The sequence below is a fragment of the Canis aureus genome, chromosome 19, assembly GCF_053574225.1.
Source record: "Canis aureus isolate CA01 chromosome 19, VMU_Caureus_v.1.0, whole genome shotgun sequence".
NCBI lineage: Eukaryota > Metazoa > Chordata > Mammalia > Carnivora > Canidae > Canis > Canis aureus.
In genome coordinates, this window is record NC_135629.1 from 28587396 (window position 1) to 28613182 (window position 25787).

Below are 25787 nucleotides of genomic sequence, written 5' to 3' on the forward strand. Positions count from 1 at the left end.
CAAGCAATCATACAGCTTCCAGGATTCAATTAGATTTGTCACAACTTTAGTCTAGTAGGAGAAGAATTTGTTATCCACTGAAAGCCCTCAAATTCCATTGGGTTTGTTGAGTTCTGAGTATTCCTGAACTTTGGGCTTATAGACTGGTTGACAACCTCCTGTCACATAGTGGTGATCAACTGAACACCCTGGCAAAGGCCTGGGGGTTTTATATCATATCCTTTTGTGATGAAACAGAAGAGCTCTAGACCCAGCTGGCCTGGGTTCAATCCCCAGCTTCCCCATGGGTGGTGTGACCTGATGTGAGTAAGTTAGCCCCTCAAATCCTGGCTGTCTAATGAGGAGGACAAAAGGACCAACTTCATAGAGATGTGGTGAGGATATTAAATGAGGTAGTATATATAAAGCACTTGGAATCGAAGCTGATCTATAGGAAATAATAGATGCTTTATTATTACCCGTGTTACTGTTAGTCCGTAAACACCTGTCTTACATTCTATTGTGTTTTCTGGGCCTCCTCTGGTACCTGGCACTGAGTCAGCACCCAATGCGTATTGATTGAGTGAATGAATAAATAATTTGAGCAGAGGGAACATCATGAGAGAATTAAAAGCCAAATAAGGAAGACCATAGCAACGGTGGAGGACTCCTTGTGAGGCCCAGTAGAAGCATTTCCTCACTCACTAACTCATTCATTCCTCAAAATAATCATGGGAGGAGGGGACAAATCCCATCATTCCCAGTTTTACGAACGAGGAAACGAGGAAACAGAGACTTACTCCCCCAAGGCCACCTCAGAAAGGCCGAAGGATCTTTTCAGCTCTGGTTTGTCTGATTGCCGGGCTGGGCTCCATTTCCAAGACGATCGGTGAGGGAAGATTGAGTCTCAAGTGTAAATAGGCCACATTTATCCTCCAGGTCTCCTTGACCTTCCCTTTCTTTTTGTCATCCTCTTATTTTTTGGGTAAATTCCAGTATAAGATGCCCAGTTTTGTATCCTTCCCTTGCATTATCCCATCTGTATTGGGCTGCAGAGAAATGACATTTTGTAAAAACTGGTGCTGGTTATGGACCAGCAGCACCTGCTTCATATGCAAGAACAAACCATGAGTTGAGATTATGCCTGCAGCACACACGAGGTGCCTGTATTTGAGGCCACAGGTGTGTGTGTGTGTGGGGGGGTGCACACCCTGTCCTGACTCCTGTACACACCATATATCTTATATAATGTTGCAACAACAGGAACAACAATAAAGAGCCAAGGACAAGAATCACGATAGTTATCAATGTATTCAACAATATTTGCTGAGCATCTCCTCTATGCTGGGCACTGTTTATGCTCAGTGTAGTTGCAGAGAGCTGGAAACGGTGCCCAAAGCCAACCACTTGGGCTGTGAAAGCCCAGATCCTTTACTTTTAGCAGGACAAACTCTGAGGTATAATTTGCACCCTGCCCCCCAGTGCTTCCTAAGGAATCAGGCTGAGATGGCACCTTTGCAGGATATTGCACTTCCGTGAGTCTCTCCCCCTTCCCTCTCTCGCTTCCTCTGTTCCTCAGCAGCTTCTCCGGGGAGCACTTCCTTAATAAGTCACTTGCAAGCGATTCCTCGTCGCAGGGTTTTCTTGCGGGGAACTTGACCCAAGACATCGCCAGGGTCTGGCATCATCTCATAGTTGGGTTTACGCTGTTGCTGGTGACAAAAAAATTCTTGAGGCAAGGAAATTGCAAGGGCCAGACTGCCTGCTTGAAGCTGAGGAGAAAATGCACGGTGGTCTTTTCACATCAATAAATTATCCAGTCTCTCCCAAACTGCTGAAGCCAACCATCTTCCAAGCAAAGTGTCAGGGAGAAGCTGCTCATTTTGACCTTGAGTCTGGAGGAGAGCATGACATCCCAGCTTTCTCAGCTTTGCCATAGAGTCATAAAGTCATCAGATGTGGAGGCGTGACTTTTCAAGCAGGAAGGGGCCGAGCTAGGAGCTGCATGGGCTTCCAGGAGTTCCCCCAGAGCCCAGATTTACCCCACAATGTGGAACAGGAGGCCACAGACCTTTCAGGGAGGGAGATGAGCCCGTGAACCCTTCAGAAGAGGGCTATTTCCCTCTGGAGAGGAGGAACTTCAGAAGGATAATGATGATATGATTCCAGGCCTTGCAATGCTTTCTTGCATATCCCTATACTGCCTGAAGGGCTTTTCTTCCTCCCAAAATAGCTTCTCACTCTTGAGCTGGTGAAGTAGATCACAGGCAGGAAGAGAGGGGAAAAGAGCCAAACTTCACTTCTCAATACAGCAACTTAACTAGAGCTAAGATACTCTTGGAATTGAAAATATCACTGGTAACTCCCAGGAACTCATCCTGCCTTAGGTCTTGATCTCTCCTGCCCCAGGGCTTGTTGTTCCATAAATCATCATGTTTTCTAGGAGTTGGCCCCTGGTTACAGGAGGCAGAGTAAGAGTCCCCCAGAGATGTGCACACCCCATCCCCAGAACTCATGAATATGTGAGCTTACATAGCAAAAGAGTCTTTGCTGTTGTGATTAAGTTACGGATGTGAATCAGGGAGATTTTCCTGAATTATCTAAGTGGACTTGATGTAATCACAGGGGTCCTTACAATTGTCAGGGAGAGGTAAAAAGGTCAGAATTGCAGCAGAACAAAGTAGGGTGATAGAGAAGGAGATTGGAGCAGGGTCATTGCTGGGAGCTAAGGGACACAGGCAGCCTCTAGAAGAGCAAAGTCAAGGGACAGACGTACCCCTAGAGCTACAGAGCTGCCAAGGTGCAGCTCTGCTGACACTTTGATTTTAGCCCCAAAAGCCCTTTTTGTACTTCTGACCTCAAAAACTGTAAGTTACAATAATACAGTTGTGTTGTTTTAAGTCACCATGATTGTGATCATTTGTTACAGCAGCCCTAGGGAACGAATCCACTGGCCTCCCGTCCTTCCTGAGTGTGCACACCCTGTTAGAGCCCCACGGCTTACAGTTCTACCGGTACGCTAAGCACTCCTTGGCCATGTCCAGCCCCGATCTCTCCTATGATTGAGGCAGAGCTCCCCAGGAGCTCTGCACCTCCACATTCCCCAGACACATCAAACCGCACAGGCTCTCCACTGTCTGACTGTTTGGCCAGCTTGCTGGTTCAACAAACCACATTTCTAGCAATGTGTGCTGCACGGGATGATTTCAATGGCTATGGGGGATTTGGGGGAGTTCTTTTGGGAAATGACAACCTTATTTGTGTTTCTAAATTTCATGCAAGTTGTAAGTTGTGAATGTCATGGAACTTAATGAGCAGTGGTGGTGGGCTTCTGTGCGATGGTCTCCTCTCCTCTCCTCTCCTCTCTTCTCCTCTCCTCTCCTCTCCTTTTGTTCCCAGGGCACTTGTCTGCTTCTATACAACAGGCTGCTTCCTTTATTTATTTATTTATTTATTTATTTATTTATTTATTTATTTATTTATTTATTTATTTATTTATTTATGATAGTCACAGAGAGAGAGAGAGAGAGAGAGAGAGAGAGGCAGAGACACAGGCAGAGGGAGAAGCAGGCTCCATGCACCGGGAGCCCGACGTGGGATTCGATCCTGGGTCTCCAGGATCGCGCCCTGGGCCAACGGCAGGCGCCAAACCGCTGCGCCACCCAGGGATCCCTAACAGGCTGCTTCCAATAGAAACCTGGGTAGCCTACCTTCTGTCTTTCCTGCATCACCTTTACCCTCCCCTGTTCGGGCTCTGTGATCACTCCCCTGAATTCCTGCAAGTGCCCTGCTCTCCTCTAATCCATCTTCCCTTGCCACCGAAGCCACGCAGACCTGATTTTGTTACTCTTTTCCCTAAAGCTCTCCAAAGCCTTCCTGTTTTCTCCGGACAAAGTCTAAACTCCCTAACGAGTCCTGGATGGTCAGACTCAGATCCCTATCTAATGCACCCTTTAGGTCAGGAACGAATTCCCCCTCCACACATTTCTTCCCTGCCCGACTAGGTAACAGACACCCTTCCGTTGGCCCAGTCCTTTCACCGAGCAGGACTAGCTTCTTGCTGCCTCCTCGCCAGTGCTCGTGCCTTCCCCCTGCTTGGTGTGCGGGTTCTGGCTTTCCTTGCCTACCTAACTGCTACTTCTCCTTCAAGACATTTAGTCTGGGTTTTCTGTGAAGCAAATGCCAACACAGGATTAAGCGTGCAAGGATTTTTTCCTTTTTTTTCTTTTTTTTTCAGAGACTATGTCTGTGTGTAAAGACATTGGGAGGGACCCAGAAGGCTGGGAGAACCATCAACTACCATGCAGAGACAGGCAAGGTTAAACAGAAGCATCCGGATTGCTCTGCAGTCTAAGAAAGGTTCAGCAACACCGTCAGGGAGTCCTTGAGCCAAAGCCGGCTCCCAGGAACAGGCCTGTCCCAGTGTGTTTGACACACTCAATGTCACAGCCCATGGGTGAGGTGTGGTGCTAGTCGAGGCGGTCATGCTAAGATGGAGCCCAGAGCCCCAGCAGCTGGGGGCAGGGGGGGGACCCTCAGCCAGTGATACCCCGGGCAATGGGAGGTCTGCAAGGGGCATCCTCATGGCCACCCAAAGCTCAAGATGAGTCACCTCATTCAAATGCTCTTTCTCTTCCAACCATTTCCTTCTGTGCTCTCAGGCTTGTGGGATTTGCGTCTCTTCTCCTCATAGTTTTCACTACATGATTATTGTTGGCTTCCTTCTTTGTCTTCTACATTAGATAGCAAGATCTTTTAAAGCAAGGACCTCCTCTCAGTTATCTTTCGATTTCTAATTGTACAGGGTGTGGCACATAGTAGAGGCTTAGAAAAAGCATTATGCTCAGAAAGGGAGATGGTGTGAAGGCATCATTCCCACTTCACAGGGAAGGAAACTGAGACCTCCGGGGATGCGTGACTAGGCCAGAGTTAGTCTGGGGAGCACCAGGGATTTGAATGCAGATTGCCTGATTCTACTTCAGGCACAAAGCCTTCAAGGGTGACCTGGAGGCAGACACCAATGGATGGTTTTCTTCACCAGATCCTTCTGCTCTGGGGCCCAGGGAAAAAAACTCATGACTGGAAATATTTGACAAGGAAATCTACTGGTTCAAAAGTGAAGTTGACCTAAGGTTGATCTAGATGTTCTAGACTCAGAATGAAATTTTAAAAATAACATGTAGGATGCTTGGGTGGCTCAGCGGTGGAGCGCCTGCCTTCGGCCCAAGGCAAGGTCCTGGTGCTCTGGGATAGAGTCTTATGTTGGGCTCCCTGCATGGAGCCTGCTTCTCCCTCTCCCTCTGCCTCTGCCTCTCTCTCTGTGTGTGTCTCATGAATACATAAATAAAATAATCTTAAAAAAAAACATGCAAGCTTCTTCTCTTTGTTTCCCTCTGTGTCTCAGAATCCTGAGCTTCCCTCAGAGTTGTAGGAGATGCTGCTGGTGCCTGGTCTCAGCCCTTGACTCTACACATAGAAAGATCCTCAATGTGAGTGTCTGCAGATCTTTGCCTGAGGGCTTTTTCCTGGTGGTGGGAGCTTGCTTGGCCCTGAGCTAACCAACAGCACCATCACACTCAAGGTGTTAGGAGCAGGTCCCAGTGTTGGACAGATAGCTGGTGGGTGAACCCTGTGGCTTCCTCAACCTTAGCTGGGGCAACTGAGGCACACGTCACATTCTCTCATAGCTCCCCAGCAGATTCAAACCCCAGTCCCCCAAAGCGGTATCTGCTTGAGGACACATCCTTTACTGGCTGCCTTCCATTCTGGCTTACTTCCTCACTCCTCTACCCACATTGGTGGGACTATTTCCCAAATAAATGACTTGCCCTCAAATCTTTGTCACGAGGTCTGTTTCTGAGCACAAACCAAGATGAAACCCTAGCTCCACTCTCATCATGTTTCAACCTCCTCTCTCTTTTGTCTGAATCCCCCTTTGAAACTGAAGGCTAGGTGTCCTTATTCCCATTTGTAGGTAAAGAAATCGATGCTCAGACAAGTAAGTAACCTGCCCAACCTGTCCATGCTTCTGAGGGGCTGGGCTGGAATGCAAGTATTGTGCAGTTTTGTGTATATATCATGAATTATCTTTCAAAATATGATTTTTAAACAGTTGTGTAATAATCTATCTTATGAATATATCCTCACTTAGTTAACCATGGCTCTACTGTTTGACCCTTTTGCCTTTCTTTGCTCATCTGTAAAATGGGCATACTAATAGCAATGCTACCGGATAGTTGTAAGAATAAAACAAAACATAATCTCTATAGCTTCTAGCAGAATTTCAGACACATGATAGATACCATAAATGTTAATTCCCCTGTCCACCAAGCAGAATGGTTCATGTCAAGCCTCAATCCCTCCTCACTCTTCCCTTTGCAGGCTCCTGGTCTTCCCCACAGGGCTCAAGATAATTCCATTGCCTGGAGAAGTAGTCTGGGGGTCGCAGATCAGATTTCTAAGCTTTTCCCACTGCTAAGAGCTATTCAGACAGAGAACATGGAGATGAGTAAACAAAATCCCATAGGGTCTCTTCCTGTTGACATGGCAACCTGACTACCAGCTGTCAGGCAAGGTTTCCGGGGCTGCTCATTTAGGGGACTTCACCACAGGTATCTGATTAACAATCCTCAGCTGGGGGAGGGGGAATGGTGGATGTATAAAAGCATTTATTCTAGAAAAAAAAAAAAAAGGCATTTATTCTAGAGTCACCCTGAACCACCCCCCTCAACCTAACCAGACAAGACCCTCTTTGAAGCTTGAATTAGGGTGCACTTTTTATTATCCTCTCCCACCCCTAGCAGCTGCTTAACCCAGAGTTGCAAATAATATCTGTTTGAAGACCTTTTGTCTTCAAGTTTCCGGCTGGCTGACTTTCAAAAGCTTTCCCAGCCCTGGTTTCAGCCCATCCTTTGCAGACACATTCTGCAAGGAGAACTACAGGCAAGAAACAGCCAGTTGTCAAAAACATAAGTGATTGGGAGACAGAAATCACTTCCTTATGAAGCAAGTTACTGCTCTGGGGTCAGAATCAAGTAGTTTGGATCCCATTTACCCTGAACATATGATACAGTAGGGCCTAAGCTGTCTGATGCAATTAGATTCATCCTCCCTTTTGTTTCTTCAGCTCCAGACAAAGGGTATGATTTCTTTCCTGAAGGGCCAGACAAAGCTGTCTCAGGATGGCTTTGTATGGTGGTGTAGGTTGTACACTGCACAAAGCCACCTGACAGAGAGGCCCGATTGGGAGTGAGATCCAGTCTGGGCATCACTCACCACTCTGGCATGTGGTCCCAGAGTGGGAAACTTTCCTAATTAAATAAAAGCCCTGAATAGGCTCCTAGGGCTCTAATGGACTGTATTACTTTATCAAATTCTATCATGGGGGACAATAAAGGAAAGGTGGGTGGGTGGGTGACAAGGGAAGAGATGAGAGTTCACACCTGGACCACACTTTTCCAAAGTGTGGAAATCGATACTTTTCCCATGAAATCCAATTAAGCTTCAAAATGTAACATGGAATTAGACAAATAGGATTTCATAAGTAAGATAGTATACAATTTTTTTAAACGTAATCTCTACTCCAATGTGAGACTCAAACTCACAACCCTGAGATCAAGAGTTACATGCTCTTCTGATTAAGCCAGCCAGGCTCCCTAGTCTGTGATTTTTATAAAGTGATTTTGGGATGTGCTCATTTATTAGGACAACAGGAGTCTAGGTATGAAAGGTGCTTGGACCACTCTGGAAGCCTGGGTAGATGTGTGGTTAGGGGTTGGTTCACTTACCTTGCATTGAGGGAACTCTTCCTTATTCATACTTGTTGCTCTTCCTTTGACCCTTAGAACCAATACTACTGTTAAAAATAAGACAAGCCCCAACTGGAGTTGCTTATGCTAAGCCCCTTGTCACCAAAATGAAGCTTAGCTTAATTATAATTTTGGGTTTCCCAGAGATGGAATCACCTGATCAGCTGTAGTTAGGTAATCTGCCTTGACGGACACTATAAGGAAAGTCACCTTGCAATGACCCATTTGTTTTATTTCCTAGTAAAACTTCCTGTACCTGCTTCCTTCTGTCTGTAAAATCTCCTGCCTTGTGTAGCTCTTGCGAGCTTCTTTCCATCCACTAGAGTGGATGCTGCTAGATTTATGAATTGCCAAATATAGCCATCAGATCTTTAAAATTTACTCAGCTGGATTTTTTTTTTTAAAACACTAACTACTTCACTGTGTGGTCAGACAGTCTGTTGAGATGATAACGTGGGTTTTTTCCTCCAAGCATTTTCCCTCAATCCCCTGTCCTGGAGTGGGCATGGAGGTGGATGGGAAGAGGTGTGGATCCCAAACCGAGAACAGGAGTTGTGAGCAAAGGCCTTTGCCTTCCTGAAGATCCATCAGAGTCACAAAGATGACGACAGTGTCTTCTTCATTCCTGAACTTTCATTACCTGACACCTAATAGGTTGGGCAATTAACTATCCTAGTTTGCTGGGGATTTTCCAAATTGCTGTACTGAAAATCCCACATCCCGAGAAAGTCCTCAACTCAGGCAATCTGGGACTGTTGGTTACCCTACGAGGCTTTGTTAAACAAGTGAATGAATGAATGACTTTTGTTTTCCAAAAGTCTGCCTGCACTGAAGAGATGATGCTGGATTGCTCCAAGGCCCAGGAGAGGGTAGAGCAGGGGTTGGCTAGCTATTGGCTATGTGCCAAATCTGGCCTGCCATCTGCTTTTTCCTTATAACCCGAACATTATGAAAGTCAAATGAAGAATAAAAGCTTGTGACATCTTAAAATTTTATGAAAATGACATTTTAGAGTCCATAAGTAAATGACCATTGGGAAAAAGCCACACTTGTTCATTTATGTATTGTCTGCAGCTTCTTTGGTGCTCCAGCAGGAATGCTGAGTAGTTGTGACAGAGATTATAGAGCCTGCAAAGCCTAAAATATTTGCTATCTGGCCCTTTACAGAAAATGTTTGCAAAGCTCTGTGATAGAAGGAGCCTGCTGGATTCAGAAAGAGATCACACTTTGGAGGAGGAGAAATGGTGGGACGCTCACATTGCAGAGTGACTGTACCCATCAGGCTGGCAAGACACCAAAGGGTGGCTGAAGACACCAGAGTTCTCTGCTTTCCCAAGATCTATGCACCCATAGAAGCTCAGAGAGTGGGGAAGACCACTGCCAGCCTGGACAGTGAGGGGGTTGGTGACAGCCTTGGGGGATGGGAAGTTAGGGGCTCTTTCCTTGTCTTCTGGATACCATAAAATTCTCCTGGATTCTAAAGTGACTCCCAAGAGAGGTAAATGCTCAACAGTGACTAAGATGGCATTTCCACCTAGCTTGGAGGGGATTACATTTGGAAACTGATTTAAATTGAGTTTAATGAAAATGAAGAGATACCAATTTCTTGTACATTTGAGTGTGGGGACTAAGACTCATGATTACATGTTCTGTGGAGGACCCTGTTGCAGGAGTTGCAGCGTTGGGGTGCTCCAGAATCTGAGGACCTTTGTAACCTAATGAGTGCATCTAAGCCAAGGAGGCCTGGACTGTGAGAAACAGGAGCCTGGTGAGAGAGAATAATTTTCAATGTCCACAGGCTTGTCATCCCTCCATTCCTGAGATTGATACAAACCTGGCACATCAGTGCTCAATAAATGCTTACTTCGAGGGATTAGGCAAATGTTTTCTTTCTCTGGGGACAAAGCCCTTCAGAACCCGCTATGATCTGACATGGATCATTTCTTTTTTTTTTTTTTTAAGATTTTATTTATTTATTCATGATAGACATAGAGAGAGAGAGACAGAGACACAGGCAGAGGGAGAAGCAGGCCCCATGCAGGGAGCCTGATGTGGGACTCGATCCCGGGACTCCAGGATCACACCCTGGGCCAAAGGCAGGTGCCAAACCGCTGAGTCACCCAGGGATCCCCAACATGGATCATTTCTAACTCAGGTGAGTTAAACTCACTTAAGTGAGTTGCTACTCTTTCTAGATATTTTGTAGCTAAGCCTTATGTATGGTAGTGGAGAAAGACTATTCTCTCTACTTAAAGGAAATCAAAGATCAGCAAATAAGTTGGAGTAGCAGGTGACCCAGATACCCTTCTAAGACTCTTGAAATCAAAACCTCAGTGATTATGCTAATAGTTACAGTGCACCCATCAGGTATCAGGTTCTAAGGTAAGTACTTTATTTTTGAAATTTAAAAATTCCTGTTAATAAACATATAGAATAATATTAGTTTCAAGTGTACAGTGTAATGATTCAACACTTCCATACACCACCTGGTGCTCATCATGACAAGTGCCCTCCTTAATCCTCATCATCTACTTCACGCAGTCCCCCACCCATCTCCCCTCTGGTTTGTTCTCTGTAGTTAAGAGTCTGTTTCTTGGTTTGCCTCTCTCTCTCTCTCTCTCTCTCTTTTTCCCCTTTGCTCCTTTGTTTTGTTTCTTAAATTCCACATATGAGATCATATAGTGTCTGTCCTTCTCTGACTTATTTCACTTAGCATAATACTCTGTAGCTCCATCTGTGTCCTTACAAATGGCAAGATTTCAGTCTTTTTTATGGTTGAGTGATAATCCACTATATATATAGATATATATAGATATATCTTTATCCCATCACTAATCAATTGATACTTGGGCTATTTCCATAATTTAGCTATTGTAGATAATGTTGTGATACACATCAGGGTGCATATATCCCTTTGAATTAGTATTTTTGTATTCTTTGGGTAATTACCTAGTAGTGCAATTGCTGAATCAAAGGGTAGTTCTATTTTTAACTTTTTGAAAAAACTCTATACTGTTTTCCAAAGTGGCTACAACAGTTTGCATTCCTACCAACAGTGTAAGAGGATCCCCCTTTCTCTGCATCCTTGACAACACCTGTTGTTTCTTGTTTTGTTGATTTTGGACATTCTGACAGGTGTGAGGTGATATTTCATTGTAGTCTGATTTGCATTTCCCTGATGATGAGTGATATTGAGCATCTTTTCATGTGTCTGTTGGCCATTTGTATGTCTTCTTTGAAAAAATGTTCATGTCTTCTGCCCAATTAAAAATGGGATTATTCATTTTTTAGGTGTTGAGTTGTATAAATTCTTTATATATTTGAATACTAATCTCTTATTGAATTATTGAATCTCCCATTTGGTAGATTGTCTGTTTTTTGTTGATTGCTTCCTTCGCTGTGGAAAGGCTCCTTTTTTTTTTTTTTTTTAAAGATTATTTATTTATTTATTTATTTATTTATTTATTTATTTATTCATGAGAGACACAGAGAGAGGCAGAGACACAGGCAGAGGGAGAAGCAGGCGCCCTCCAGGGAGCTGGACACGGGACTCGATCTGGGGACCCTGGGATCACACCCTGAGCCGAAGGCAGATACTTCACCACTGAGCCACCAGGTGTCTCAGCCAAAAGTTTGTTTTTGCTTTTGTTTCCCTTGCCTCAGGAGACAAATCTAGAAAGAAGTTGCTACAGCCAATATCAAAGAAGTTATTGCCTGTGTTTTCCTCTAGGATTTTTACAGTTTCAGGTCTTAAATTTAGGTCTTTAATTCATGTTGAATTTTTGTGTATAGTGTAAGAAAGTGGTTTAGTTTCATTTTCTTGTGTGTTGTTTAGTTTTCCCAACATCATCTGTTGAAGAGATTGTCTTTTCCCATTGGATATGCTTTTCCTGCTTTGTCAAATTTTAATTGACCATAAAATTGTGGGTTCATTTCTGGGTTTTCCATTCTATTCTATTGATCTATATGTCTGTTTTTGTGGCAATATCATATTGTTTTGATTACTACAGCTTTGTAATATAATGTGAAGTCTGGAATTGTGATGCCTCCAGCATTGCTTTTCTTTTTCAAGATTGCTTTGGCTATTTGGGTTTTTTTGTGGTGCCATACAAATTTTAGAATTGTTTGGTCTAGCTCTATGAAAAATATTGTTGGTATTTTGGTATAGATTACACTGAATGTATAAATTGCTTTGGGTAGTATAGACATTTTAACAATATTTGTTAAATGAACAAGGTATACATGAACATGGAATGTCTTTCCATTTCTTTGTGTCATCTTTTATTTCTTTCATCAGTGTTTTATAGTTTTCATAGTACACGTTCTTCACCTATCTGGTTAGGTTTATTTCTAGATGTCTTACTGTTTTTGTGCAATTGTAAATGAGATTGATTCCTTAATTTTTCTTTCTGCTACTTCATTATTAGTGTATAGAGATGCAACAGATTTCTATACATTGATTTTGTATCCTGCTGCTTTACTGAATTTGTTCATCAGTTCTTGGTGGAGTCTTTCAGGTTTTCTATGTAGAGCATCATGTTGCCTGCAGATAGAGAAAGTTTTACTTCTTCCTTGCTGATTTGTATGCCTTTTATTTCTTTCTGTTGTCCAATTGCTGTGGTTAAGACTTCAGTACTGTGTTGAAGAACAGTGGTGAGAGTAGACATCTCTGTTTTGTTTCTGACCATAGAGAAGCTCCCAGCTTTTGTGCATTAAGGATGATGTTAGCTTGGGATTTTCATATGTGGCCTTTATTATGTTTAGATATGCTCCCTCTAAACCCACTTTATTAAGGGTTGTTTTTTAAAAATCATGAATAGATGTTGTACTTTGTCAACTACTTTTTCTGCATCTATTGAAGCTATCATATGGTTCTTATCCTTTCTTTTATTAACGTGGTGTATCACATTGATTGATTTGTGAATATTGAACCACTTTTGCAACCCAGGAATAAATCCCACTTGATTGTGGTGAATGATTTTTATAATGTATTGTTGGATTTGGTTTGCTAGTATTTTGTTGAGGATTTTCACATCCATGTTCATCAGGGATATTGGCCTGTAGTTCTCTTCTGTGGTGTCTTCATCTGGTTTTGGTATCAGGGTAATGCTGGCCTCATAGAATGAATTTGGAAGTTTTCCTTCCTTTTTTATTTTTATTTTTTGGAATAGTTTGAGAAGAATACATATTAACTCTTCTTTAAATGTTTGGTAGAATTACCCTGTGAAGCCATCTGGTCTTGGACTTTTGTTTGTTGGGAGTTTTTTGATTACTGGTTCAATTTCTTTGCTGGTTATTGGTCTCTTCAAGTTTTCTATTTCTTCCTGTTTCAGTTTTGGTAATTTATATGTTTCTAGAAATTTATCCACTTCTATGTTGTCCAATTAGTTAGTATATAGTTTTTCATAATATTCTCTTAATAATTGTTTGCATTTCTGTGCTGTTGGTCATTATTTAAGGTAAGCACTTTGAATGGCTTGTCTGGAACCCTCACAGAACAGCTGCAAGGTAGGTATTCTTACTGGACAGATGGTGAAAATGAAGTTCAGAGAGGTCAAGAAACAAGCATGAAGTCACACAGCTACTGTTTTCATTTCTCAGCCTTCTGAGTCTGAAGTGGAAACAGGGGTGCCTAGGAGGAAATGTTTAACCATTATTTCCCAGAAGAGTACCGAGTTGCCAAGACTAGTATCTTAGCTTTCCTTCCACGTGCTGAATCTCTGAACACTAGTAATTACATGGCCATGACAGACTCATGGCTGGAGGAAACGTATTAAGCTTTTCTCCCAGTTGTTTCCCCAGATATTTGCAGCTGATTTTTTTCATCAATCATCTCAGAAGAAACACAGATAAATCTCTGCTTCATTAGCTTTATCCAAAGCCTGGGGAAGTTTAGCAAGAGAACTGCATTATTTTGAATAATCAGCTTTTCCTACCTCAGCATTTCCCTACATGTAAGAGTACCTGGATTAGAGTCCCAGGGGCTTGTCTGTCTCATGTGGAGTCCAGTTCTGTGATATTTCCGGTGATGTAACGAGGTGTGAACTGAGGATTAATTCTCACTCCTGTTACTAGACCTATTACTGAAGAGACTTCAAGATCCAATTATAAATTGTAATGCGGTAGAAAATATTCCCGATTCTCACAACACCTCGGGGACTTGAGATGATTTACCTGGGAGTTATTTACATTTATTGCTTCTTGTTTTCATAATGCCAAAAAGTTCCAATTTATTATTTAAAGATTCTATTTTTTTTCCTTTTTTACCAAATCCTTGCTCTAATGCTCGAGTGTTATCAGCTTATGGAAATGAGCAGCTTGTTTTCTGTGAGGGAGACAAGAGAGTTTTCTCAGCAAAGGCACATCTCACAAGGGAGTTGGTAAGGGGGATTTTTGGTATCAGAGTCTTTCGGCATTAGTGGAACACTTAAGACCAGACTTTTAAAAAAGTAATATTTTTTTCCTGAGTGTAATAAGCAAAGCAAATCAAACAAATAACTATAGACAACCTGAAAAAATTAAAGTGCATATCATTACACTATACAGTTTTAACAACTGTAAATATATTTGACATATTTATATGTGCAGTGTTTTTAAAGTGCCAAATGTTTTGCATGGATCAACTTTTTAAATCCTGTTAGCCACCTCAGGTAATAGCATTATTATCACCCTCATTTTATAGATGAGAGATAGGGCACAGAGAAGTTAAGTAGTTTGCAGGCGGCTGCCCAGAGGGAGTAAGAGGTAAATGTAGGATTTAGACCCACCCAAGCAGTCTGATGCAAGTTCTCAGACTCTTTAGCAGTACCCAGGATTATATTTCTATGTAGCTCTTCAAAAGATATCATATCAATGGTTCTATATGTATCATCTACATTACTATAGATATATCATCATATATATTACTTACACTATGTATTCAGATTAGTGTTCCTCCATTCTTGCCATATGACATATGTCATAAACGTTTCCTTTTGTCATTTACTTATTTAAAATTAAGTAACATTTTAAGGTATAAGGCCGATTGGTTACATTTGTAGAACACAAAATATTGATTTCTCATTTCACATCATGTTTCAAAATAAATCCAAAATAGATTATAGATTTTTTTAAATTCTAAAAAGAAAAAAATTAAGAAAATAGAAGTAAAGCAGCCTCAACAGAGCTTGAATCAAAATCCAGCCCTTTACCTGCTCTGTGACCTGGGCAAATCGCTTAACTTTTCTGAGTCTCTACTTCTTAATCTGTAAAAATGGAAATGGTACAATTTCTAAATCAGAGAGCTGATAAAGGATTAGTGGAGGATTTAGGGCTGTGCCTGGCATATAATGCACTTTTAATAAATGTTAGATATTTTTATTTTATGTAGGGATAGAAACATCTTGTCCAAAATTTCAGAAGATAAGCAGCCTGGCTTTCTCTCAGCTTATTTTTTTCTTTGTTAAAAAATTACAAATGAAAGTTTTGGAGTATGTGTCTGCATATTTAGAAGAGGCACAAATCTGATTTCCATAACCAGTCTCCATTCTCCACAGAAAAAAGTTGGCATAATTGTTAATCAGAAAGGGTGGGTGAATTCTATTCCAGAACTCCAGGTTAGATTTAGCTTGACCTACCCACCCAAACGATGTCATAGTCGTTTACAATTTATTGGGAAGATATTGACACACATTTTTAATTTATTTGACATCCTGGATGGCAAGTCTGCATGTAAGCCCAGCTCTGCATGTATATGTTTAGGCCTGGATGATTAAGTTGGATGCAGGGTTTCTTTACTTTTACTTTTTTTTTTTTTTAGGATTTATTTATTTATTTATTTATTTATTTGAATGAGAGGGAGAGCGCAAAGCAAGAAAGAAGAGAAAGAAGTAGACTCCCTGTTCAGCAGGGAGCTGGACACGGGGCTCCATCCCAGGACCCTGAGATCATGACCTGAACTGAAGGCAGATCCTCAACTGACTGAGCCACGCAGGTGCCCCCAGACTGCAGCATTTCATCAGAAAGTGTGGAAGAGTATGTGAGGGACTACTGAGGCCGGCGGCTTCCCAAGAAGTTCCAGAGCGACTGTTCTAGCAACTGTGAAGAGCAGTGTCCCAGGGTAAAAAATTACCTTTGAGAAATGCACACTTTGCACAACAGATTCTTCCCCAGTCTGTTGAAATCCTAACAGAGTATTGAAAAAGTCGGAAAGGCATTGTTCAGAACAGAATAATATAAGAACAATCTAAAATTATTTGAATATTAGTGTGACAAGATATATATAAAACAACCCTAAACAAATTGGGATAGGTTTTGTTAAAAGCTGCTATTAGCTCAAACATTTGATTGAAAAAATATATATATATTTTGATTTCTTTGATACATATATATTCTCTCCATATATATGTATATATGGAGAGAAAATATAGGAGGAAGTATAATGTACACACATATGTGTGTATATATTTTTACATATTTATGAACATACATTTTAATTTATATATTAATTAATTTTATTAATATATAAACCACAATATTTATATACTAATATATACATAAATTAATATCATATATAAAAACATATCTCTCATCCTGATGTTTTAGTTGTTGGTTTTAATTTGGCATCCTTGCTTCCTTGTCTTATCTGGGGAGTTGTGTGGGTCCTATAGGAATTTTGTGGTTTTCCCATGCACAGATTTCTGTACAATTTTCACACTCCTAGTGAGTGTGCAATTTCCTGCTTGGGAACGATGCAAGTCCTCCCTGTCACCTTTTCCTGAAGAGGCTTGTTCTTTGGTTATTATGTAATCTGCAGTTTTACAAAATGGTGCTTGTTGCTTCAACAGTTACAAACATCAAGTATAATGGAAGGATATTAGAAAAATAGCTAGGTGAGTAAAAAGACAAAAACTCCCAAAGCAAATACCTAGTTTGTGCATCTGCCCCAGTCTTGTGGGAGCTGTCACCCAGCACCCATTCATCCCAGTGCTTTAGTGATAGAACGCCCCGATCTTTAATTGGGCTCATCAGTTCCTGCAATCTCTATTGCATTACAACATCCTTTGCAATTCAGTGTGGCCATGTGATAAGTTCTGTCTGATGGATGCAAGCAGATGTCTTGAGCATGGCTCCCGGGATAGTCATTCAAGGGAGGGGCATGACTTTCTCCTTCCTGCTGGTGGGAATGAGGATAGGATGGTTGGAGCTCAAGTTACCAACTTGGATGATGAAAAGAACACATGGGGCCAATGGCAGATCAACAAGACAGACTCTGGCTTCCTGATGATTGTAGAGCTGTCGTGTCAGCCCTGGATTTCTCAACAGGGTGCTTTCTAGAAAAATATACAGTGATCTTGTTTAAGTCATCTTTATTTTGGGTTTTCTCTTCTTGTACTTGAACCTAATCCCAACTGATCTGCCCTTCCTCCTATTCTTGTCTTTTCCATCCTTCCTCTCCAATTGAACAGCTCCAAGTTTTTGGACTATTTCGGGGTTTCTCAGGGTCTGTACTCTTGATATTTGGGGCTAGGAAATTCTTTGATTTGTGCACTGTAGGATGTTTAACAGAATCCCTGGACTTTACCCACTAAATATCAGTAGCTCTTTCTCCCCTGAGTTATTTTTTTTTTAAGATTATTTTTTATTTATTCATGAGAGACAGAGACACAGGCAGAGGGAGAAGCAGGCTCCATGCCGGAAGCCTGATGTGGGACTCGATCCCAGGACTCTAGGATCACGCCCTGGGCTGAAGGCAGGCACCAAACCGCTGAGCCACCCAGGGATCCCTCTCTCCTGAGTTATTAACCAAAAATGTCTCTAGACATCACCAAATCTAATCAATTTTGGATGGCTTTCCTTCCTTGTCACTAAAATAAGCTCCTTGAAGACAGGACTCTATCTTATTGTATTTGTGGCACTAGTGCCAGGCAGTAGGACATCTTTCAATATAATCATTTAGTGGGGATCCCTGGGTGGCGCAGCGGTTTAGCGCCTGCCTTTGGCCCGGGGCGCGATCCTGGAGACCCGGGATCGAATCCCACGTCGGGCTCCCGGTGCATGGAGCCTGCTTCTCCCTCTGCCTATGTCTCTGCCTCTCTCTCTCTCTCTCTCTCTCTGTGTGACTATCATAAATAAATAAAAAAACAAAAAAACTTAAAAAAAAATCATTTAGTGAATGTTCATGGAATGAATGGATGGAAGAGGGGGTGTGTCAATCAATGAAAGGTCATCTCTCCAATCACATTTTTGGTCTTTGATATGTTCCTCCTGTACTCTTTAAAATGTTTTTAGGGGATCCCTGAGTGGCTCACCGGTTTAGCGCCTGCCTTCCGCCCAGGGCCTGATCCTGGAGTCCCGGGATCGAGTCCCATATCGCGCTCCCTGCATAGAGCCTGCTTCTCCCTCTGCCTGTGTCTCTGCCTCTCTCTCTGTGTCTCTCATGAATGAATAAATAAAATATTAAAAAAACTAAAATGTTTTTAACTTTGTATTTGGATATAATTTTAACCTTACAGAAATGGTTTCCAGAACAGCACACAGACATAAGACAGAAGTCTTATGTCCCCTATACCCAGATTTGCTAGCTGTTAACATTTTACTGCAATTGCTTTGGTACTTGGTGTATGATATTTTTCAGAACTGTTAGAGAATAAATTGCATATTTTATGCCCCTTTCTCCCTAAATACTTCACTGAATATTCCCTAAAAAGACTATCTCTCCCAAAAACCATAGTGAAGTTAAACTTTCAAGAAATTTGACCTTGGCAGACTTTTGCTTACTCTGTCACCCAAATTCCATTTTGCCAATTGATCCATTTTAATACATTTAATACACTTTAGATTACTCTCCCTCAATATGGAATCCAGGCTAAGATCGGGCATTGCATTTCACCATTCTTTCTTCTCCTTTAACTTGGAATTTTCACAGCCTTTTGTGACATTGAAATTTTTGAAGGATATGGTGTGCCTCCTTTAAAAACAGGATATTCATCATTTTGAGTCAGCCTTGTATTCCTTATGATTGGATTCAGGTTGTGCATTTCTGACCAGAAGACTATGGACGTGATGTTGCGTCCAGTGTCATACCTGGAGGCACATGATGTCCATCTGCCCTTCACTGGTGATATTAATTTTGATCACTAGGTCAAGGTGTTGTTCAGTGTCTTCACTGTATAGTTAGCATATTTATATCTTTCAATCCATCAGCCATCTGTGAAGATTTCCCAACTCCAGCATTTCTTTGTTATTTGTTTGTTAGCGCTGGGAATTCTTCTCTAAGCATTTTCCCTATTGATTACTAATTATCTGTCTATTTGCATTATGTACTCATGCATTTCTACTGCCAGTTGCTTATAACTCATTACTAGCCTTAATTATCTTGGTGCCTAAATTGTCCTAGATTTGGCCATAGCAAGTTCCTGTGTCCTCATGAAATTCCTCCATTATTATGGTGAGCACTTCTTTCTTTCTGGCACAAGAAGATGTTCTAGGCAGGTTCGTCTCCTGCCTTCCTCAGCCCCATCCTGAAATTCTCCTAAGAGCCCTGGTTCCTTTCAGTTTCCCTAGACTCTTAATCTCCAAATCCTAGCAATGCTCTTTACTTCTGAATGGTGACCTTTGGGATGGTTGTCAATGTACTTTCTGTGCTTTTCTGTTTTGCTTGAATTTTAAAAGTAATGAACACACACACACGTTTTCCACAAAAGCCATAAAAATATTAGGAAAGAACCCATAGCCACCATCAACCAGACTGCTGCCTAAGTCAAGCATCCAAATGGCACTCTCCCCCCTCTTCTGGTTCTCTTTCCCTCCTGACAGCACTTCCAAAGACAGGGAGAAACAGTTATTTTGGTTCACATCAGACCTTTAATCTTGGGAGCCATAGACATGAGCCTGGAAGGGAGGCGGGGAGCTAACATACGGCAAAAGTGAAAATGCAAGGTCGGAAAGTTAAATGAAACAGGAGGTGTTTTTCCCTCCCTGCCCCTCAAGTGGGACGTGGAAGGGCTTTTAGGCGTAGGCTGCACACAGATGTGACCTTTCAAAGTAAAGGGCAGCTTCACAGCTACTGTGGGGTTGGCCACCCTCCTGGAGAACAAAGCACAAAAGCTAATGACAGTCCCTTTTGGTCACAGCCATAGGACTTGCAGTGCTTGTTGAACAGAAGTGCTGAGAGTGGGCGTCCTTGTCTGGTCTCCGATGTCGGGAGAAGAGCTTTCAGCTTTCACCATTGAGAATATTAACTGTGGACTTGTCATATACAGCCTTTATGATTTTGAGGTAATTTCCCTCTATTCCTGGTTTGTTGGGAGTTTTTCATCATAAGAGAGTGTTGAATTGTATTTAATGCTTTCTCTGTGTCTATTGAGATGATCATGTGATTTTTAGCCTTCATTCTGTTAATGCGGCGCATCATCACATGAATAGATTTTCATACGCTGAACCATCCTTGTATCCTACGGATAAATCCCACTTGGTTGTAGCGTCTGATCCTCTTAATGGGCTACTGGATTTGGTTTGCTAGTGTTTTGCTAGTGTTTTTATCTCTATATTCATCAGGGAAATGGCCTGCAGTATTCTTTCCTTGTGGTATCTTTGTCTGGCTTTCCTATCAGAGTGATGCTGGCCTCATGATATGGGTTTGCAAAGTTCCCTCATCTTTGGTTTTGAGAAAGGGCATTAATTCTTCTTTGGAGGTTTGGTAGAATTTACGAGTGACAACATTTGGTTTTGGGCTTTTCTTTCCTGGGAGGTTGTCCTATATTTTTATCTGCTAAATCTGGCAACTTAGCACTGCTGGGGGAAGGGGGATTGAAGGATTTCCTGGAGAAGGAGACATCTGTGAAGAGCTACAGACAAATAAATGTGTGTGTCTGGAATGATAGGTAGTAGGTGTGGAGTTCTGAGGGACTTCCCTTCCCCCACCCCCAACATGGCCTCTGGAAGCTTTTTATCTCTCAGTTACCCAGAAAGGGTGAGATTTTGATAATAATCAAAATTACTGAAAATTTTGATTTCAGTAATTTCAGTGATGGATTTCAAAATTCCATCACTGAAGCATTGGTCACGCACCAGATATTATTAGTTTATGACATTCATGTTATTTCTCTCTATCCTCTCTCAACATTTCTCTGAGGCAGGTGTTCCCATTTTCCCAATGAGAAAATCGAGGCTGAGAAAATCAATGTGATTTGCCCTAGGCTAAAAAGGCTGTGATAGACCCAGAATTCACATTCAGGTGGGTTTGATTTCAAAGCCCATAAGCTCAAATGTTGTTTAGATTGCTTCTAGGCCCCACAGAAGGCCTGGGTATTTGAGGGATGGAGCTATAGCAGTTTGCAGTCATGCTTTTGACCCTCCCTGAAGTTTTGAATCTGAACTCTGTGATCCAAGTGCTACTATATTTCTCAGCCCCAGAGGTGCTTCTGAACTGGAGAAGATGCTTCTGGGCCCAGCCTGGTGGGAGTCACGTGGTCTGTCAAGGGCCTGGCCCGGCATGCGAAGGGAGGATAGGCAAATAAGGCTAGTCCTGTTTCTTGGATCTAACAGAGTTCAAGTGAGGCCAAGTCAAGAGTGGCAAGTCAAGATAGAAGGTTTCCTTTAGGTAAATAGAGCAGTAAAAGAGAAGGCTTAGGGCCTGTTCACATGGTGGACAAGGACATGGACTTTGGAGGTTGAGTTCAGCAGGAGTCTTGTATCTACCACTTCCAGCTGCCTCCCCACCCCTGGACAAGTTATTTGAAATCTCTGAGCCTCTGCTTTCTTATAGGCAACATGGTTTAATATAAGTCCTTGCTGTGGTGGTTCTGATGATCTAACGGGATAAAGTTGATAAAGTGGTCAAGTAGTGCTTTGTATATGGTAGCCATCACCACCATTGTTGTCAGTGATGAGGGTCATTACTGCTATTAAAAAGCTGGGCATACTGAGCTACCTTATTCTGGAAACTTGACTCTTTGCGTCGCTTTCTCTCCACATTTATTAATCACTTATAAATTTGTGTCAGACCCTGGGCAAAGAAGAACCCAAAGTTCAGCAAGGGAGACAGATGAAAAAGGCAGGTCACACAGAGTAAATGATAGTACAGGAGGGATGGACTCGGAGCAGTGAAACTCTGGAAGAGCAGAACTGCACATAGTGAAAGCTAGCTGCTATGGGCTGGGGCTAGACGAGTGGCTTACTGGTTCACACCACTGAGAGGGACAGGAGGACCCTGGCTTCATGGATTGCAGCCCTCCAGCAAGGCTGGAGTCAGGTGCTCGTGCCAGGTTGCCATGAATCCATCTCTCTGCGTCTCTCAGCTCTGGCTCCTGTATGCTGCTTTCACTTTCAAGCAACTCTCTCCAGGTTACATCCCACTGGCTTAAGAACTCTTGCTGGAAGAGAAGTCTTTTTTCTAAAGAGTAATGGCAACATTTTCAGCACTGTTTGGCCTGAGTTGGATGCATGCCCATCCCTGAACCATTCATGGTGCTTGTGGGCCTCCCTGCAGATTCTGGGAGTATGCTAATCCTACCTGGTACTGATAGACCATATAGTCCACTTTCCTAGGGGAAACTGAGTTATGGTCATGAAAAGGGGGAATGGACACTAGGTAAGCAAAGACAATGGGTGTATGTTCTGAGAATGGTGGAAAGGATGCCAATGAAAGCTTCTAGAATGAAGGGGCCCCTCTTCATTTTATTTTATTTTTAAAAATATTTTATTTATTTGACACAGAGAGAGAGACAGACAGAGAGAGAGAGACAGCACAAGCAGGGGGAGCGGCAGAGGTAGAAGGAGAAGCAGGCTCTCCACTGAGCTGGGAGCCCAATTCGGGGCTTGATCCCAGGACTCTAGGATCATGACCCAAGCTCAAGGCAGACACTCAGCCAACTGAACCACCCAGGTACCCTGAAGGGGCCTCTGTTTAAACCCACAGAGGCATGAAAGTGTGCCTTGTTTGAAGAGCAACAAACAGAAGGTAGAAGCAAGGAGATGGGAATGGAAAAGGACAGGGATATGTTCAGAGAATTTCATTTTTCCAAATGTCATCACTTATGTTTTCTTGGAGCCTCACTTAGACCACCCGGTGAGGAGGGTCAACTCCAGTTTTCTCACATGCAAATTGCAGATATTTCCATCTGCTTTAGAAGTGGTACTGGCAGTTCCCACTGTCACTAAGTTCAGATGCTGTAGAAACCCTCCCTGGTTTCTCTCGCTCGGGCCCGCCTTTGTAAATGGTCCCTTTGTCAATATCTCCACAATTACCTTCTTGGGGTGTGTTAGGCATGTCATGTGAGGGCCTTGATGAGTACAACAGCACGTACATTCGGGGATAACGTGTAGAGGAACTGGTTCCAAAAAGCAGCTGTTTCTCTGCAGAGACCCCTGCCTCATCTTCTCTCAGCATGGAGAGAGTGGTAGTTAAATAGCGCTTACATGAATCATGCAGCGTGGTGGCCAATAGTCAGCGGAGAAAGAAATGAATTGCAGGCTATTTGTCACCAACAGGCTGTCCAATCAAGCTCCTTCATGATTTGTAATACAAGGTAGGCTTCCACAGGAAACATTTATTTTAGCTTCATCATTCCCTCCTCTTAATGATGTTTACTTTGCAAATGCTTCTCATAATTTCCTTTTTCCCCCCCAACTGCATCCTCCTGTCAGCATCCTCCTTTGTGCCAAGAGTACAAACAGCTCAGAGATTCCAACTTCCTCAGAAGAAATGTGACTCTATCAATTACTCTCTCAAATGGGACTTTCAAATCCCTCTGTAGAACTAAATAAAAACTAAATGAGAAATATCACAGGAAGATGGATGAATGATTCGACCCAAACAGATACTAGAAATTCAAGGTCAAGCTCCTTCTCTAACAGTAGCATTCAGAGGCTGCTGTTTCCTTCCAGGTGTTTTTTTCTTTTATCCCCCCACCATTATATATCCACAGGGTACTAAGGGACTAGACTGGACTCTGCAGTGATGAGCAGGACAGACAGGCCTCTGCCCTCACAGAGTTTATGGCACAGAGGGGCAGCGAGAAAGGTAGGAACAAGCATTACACAAGGATGTTAACAAGGGGACCACAGGCAATCCAGAAGGGAGGGCCAGCAAATGCTGCCCAGGAGAAATAATGTTGGAGAAGTTGAGAAGAGATCAGCCAGGTGAAGGTGGAGGGGTGCACCAGGCAATAGGAACAGCCTTTACAAAGACTTCAAGGTGCGGAGCTGGCTTTCAACATCTTACCGCATTTCCAATAGTGCCTTGTCCAGCTGGCCTGCATTTTAACCTGTCTCTGGCTAGATCCCAGAAGTAGGCTCCAAATCCTTCAGCTCATTTCCAGTTTCTCCTTCTCACTTGTATCAGGTATCCCACCCTCAGGTATATCTTCCATCATATCACAGCTCTGTTCAGACATACCGTGGCTGTCCACATTCTGTCTTTAATCTACCCTTGTGGTGTAGGTCCTACTCCGTGCTCCACGCGCTCTCTGTGCATTTTTCTCTTAGCATCTTCAGGCCTGGCTTCTGGGCCTTTGGTTGAGCTCTTCCCGTCTCCTGCATTGTCCTCCTCCCCTGCAGAGCTGTGTTAGCCAGGGTCCCAGCACAGTCCACACGGTACACTCAAACTGGGTAGCTGAGAAGCATTAAAAAAGAAACTATGCACATAGATGTGCACAGCATTTAGGGAAACCAGCATGAGGTGGTGCAGTACTTACAGCCTTCCATCACCACCTCCAGCCAGAAGGAGCAAGAGATGGAAAAGTGACCAGATACAGAAAAAGCAGCTTTGTGGAGGAGGCTGTCCAGCCCAGGCTTTTCCACCCTCCTATCACCTACAAGGTCACAGGCCTCAGCCAACCAGAAGCCAGAGGCAAAGGCACATGTAGATGCAACCCGTGCAGGTCAGCCTTCTTGGACAAGAGCAGGGTAGAAAAGAGTGCTGAGAAGACCCAGAGGGATAAACAGAGAAGAGGTGCAATTGCAATGCCCTCCCTACTTCCACCACTCATCTCAGCCTTTTCAAAATTAGATCCATGAATCAAGATCCAACACAAATGCCAACTCATGCAAGAATCCTCCCACCTGTGCCGCTCACTGCCCTCCAGCTGGAAGCCTCTTCCTCATCCCTGAACATGTCCACTACCTTCTCAGAACTTCTACCATGGCACTCCTCATTTTGCACCTTACGCCCCCATGACTTCTATGCTCATGCTTAGGTTGGGCTCTCTGAAACCAGATCCTGAAATGATATTTGTGTCAAGTTGACCTCGGGAAGAACTGGTAGGGAGGTGGGAAGAAGGAAGGAAGCCTAGCCAAGCTAGGGTATGACTCAGTGCTGCAGGGGAGGCCCAGGCTCTGTGCACATCTGCCCTTAGAATTGATTCCGTCAGGGGCAAGTAGCGGTCTAGATGGACTCCCACGCCAGTCAGTCACTGGTGAGGGACCTCTAGTTCTCTGAGCTCACAGGCAAAGTGGCTCTGGCACCTGTTGTTAGATGCTGAGAGAGGGATGTGGATGCTGGCTTGTGAATACAGACATTCACTGGGGTCTGGCATGGACAAAAATGATGAAGCAATTAAAAGAGGTGGGGGGCAGCACTGATAGGTCTGTTATTACTCACATCTCTCTCCCTTCTTAGATAGTCAGCTTCTCTAGGGTGAGGACGGGAGTCATCTCTGTAATACCATATGTATCTTTGTAATGTCAACATCAAGCACCAATGTCGGCTCCGTGGGTGTATAACTAATGCAGCTGCACGGCTCTAAGAAGGACCCCCCACTCCGTGTAATCCTCTACTGTCACCATTTTGAAATTCTTACTGATTGTTGAACAGGGAGTCCTGCGTTTCTATTTTGCACTGAGCCCCATGAATTATACTGCTGGTCCTGCCTAGCACAAAATGGACATTTGATAGGTGTTTAGTGAATGCAGGAACGATGCCTGGCATTCATTAGATGGTCAGTAAGTGCAGGCTAAATGGGTGTATCAGAAGGAACTGTTGACTTTATGTCTTCAAGTGCAAAGATGAGGTATGGTGGG

The 25787-nt window shown here is 42.9% G+C and overlaps 1 long non-coding RNA gene across 2 annotated transcripts in view; it reads left to right on the plus strand.

Moving 5' to 3' along the window:
* The first annotated feature begins 283 nt into the window (after positions 1-283).
* The window catches only part of LOC144289806 (uncharacterized), a 128883-nt gene continuing 103379 nt past the window's right edge, over positions 284-25787 (plus strand). Inside the window, exon 1 of one of the 2 annotated variants that reach the window (XR_013357779.1) lies at positions 284-374. This is a non-coding gene — a long non-coding RNA (uncharacterized LOC144289806). Of the gene's footprint in view, positions 375-15613; positions 15886-25787 lie in introns of those variants that run through there. The other variant, XR_013357778.1, reaches the window with a different exon arrangement.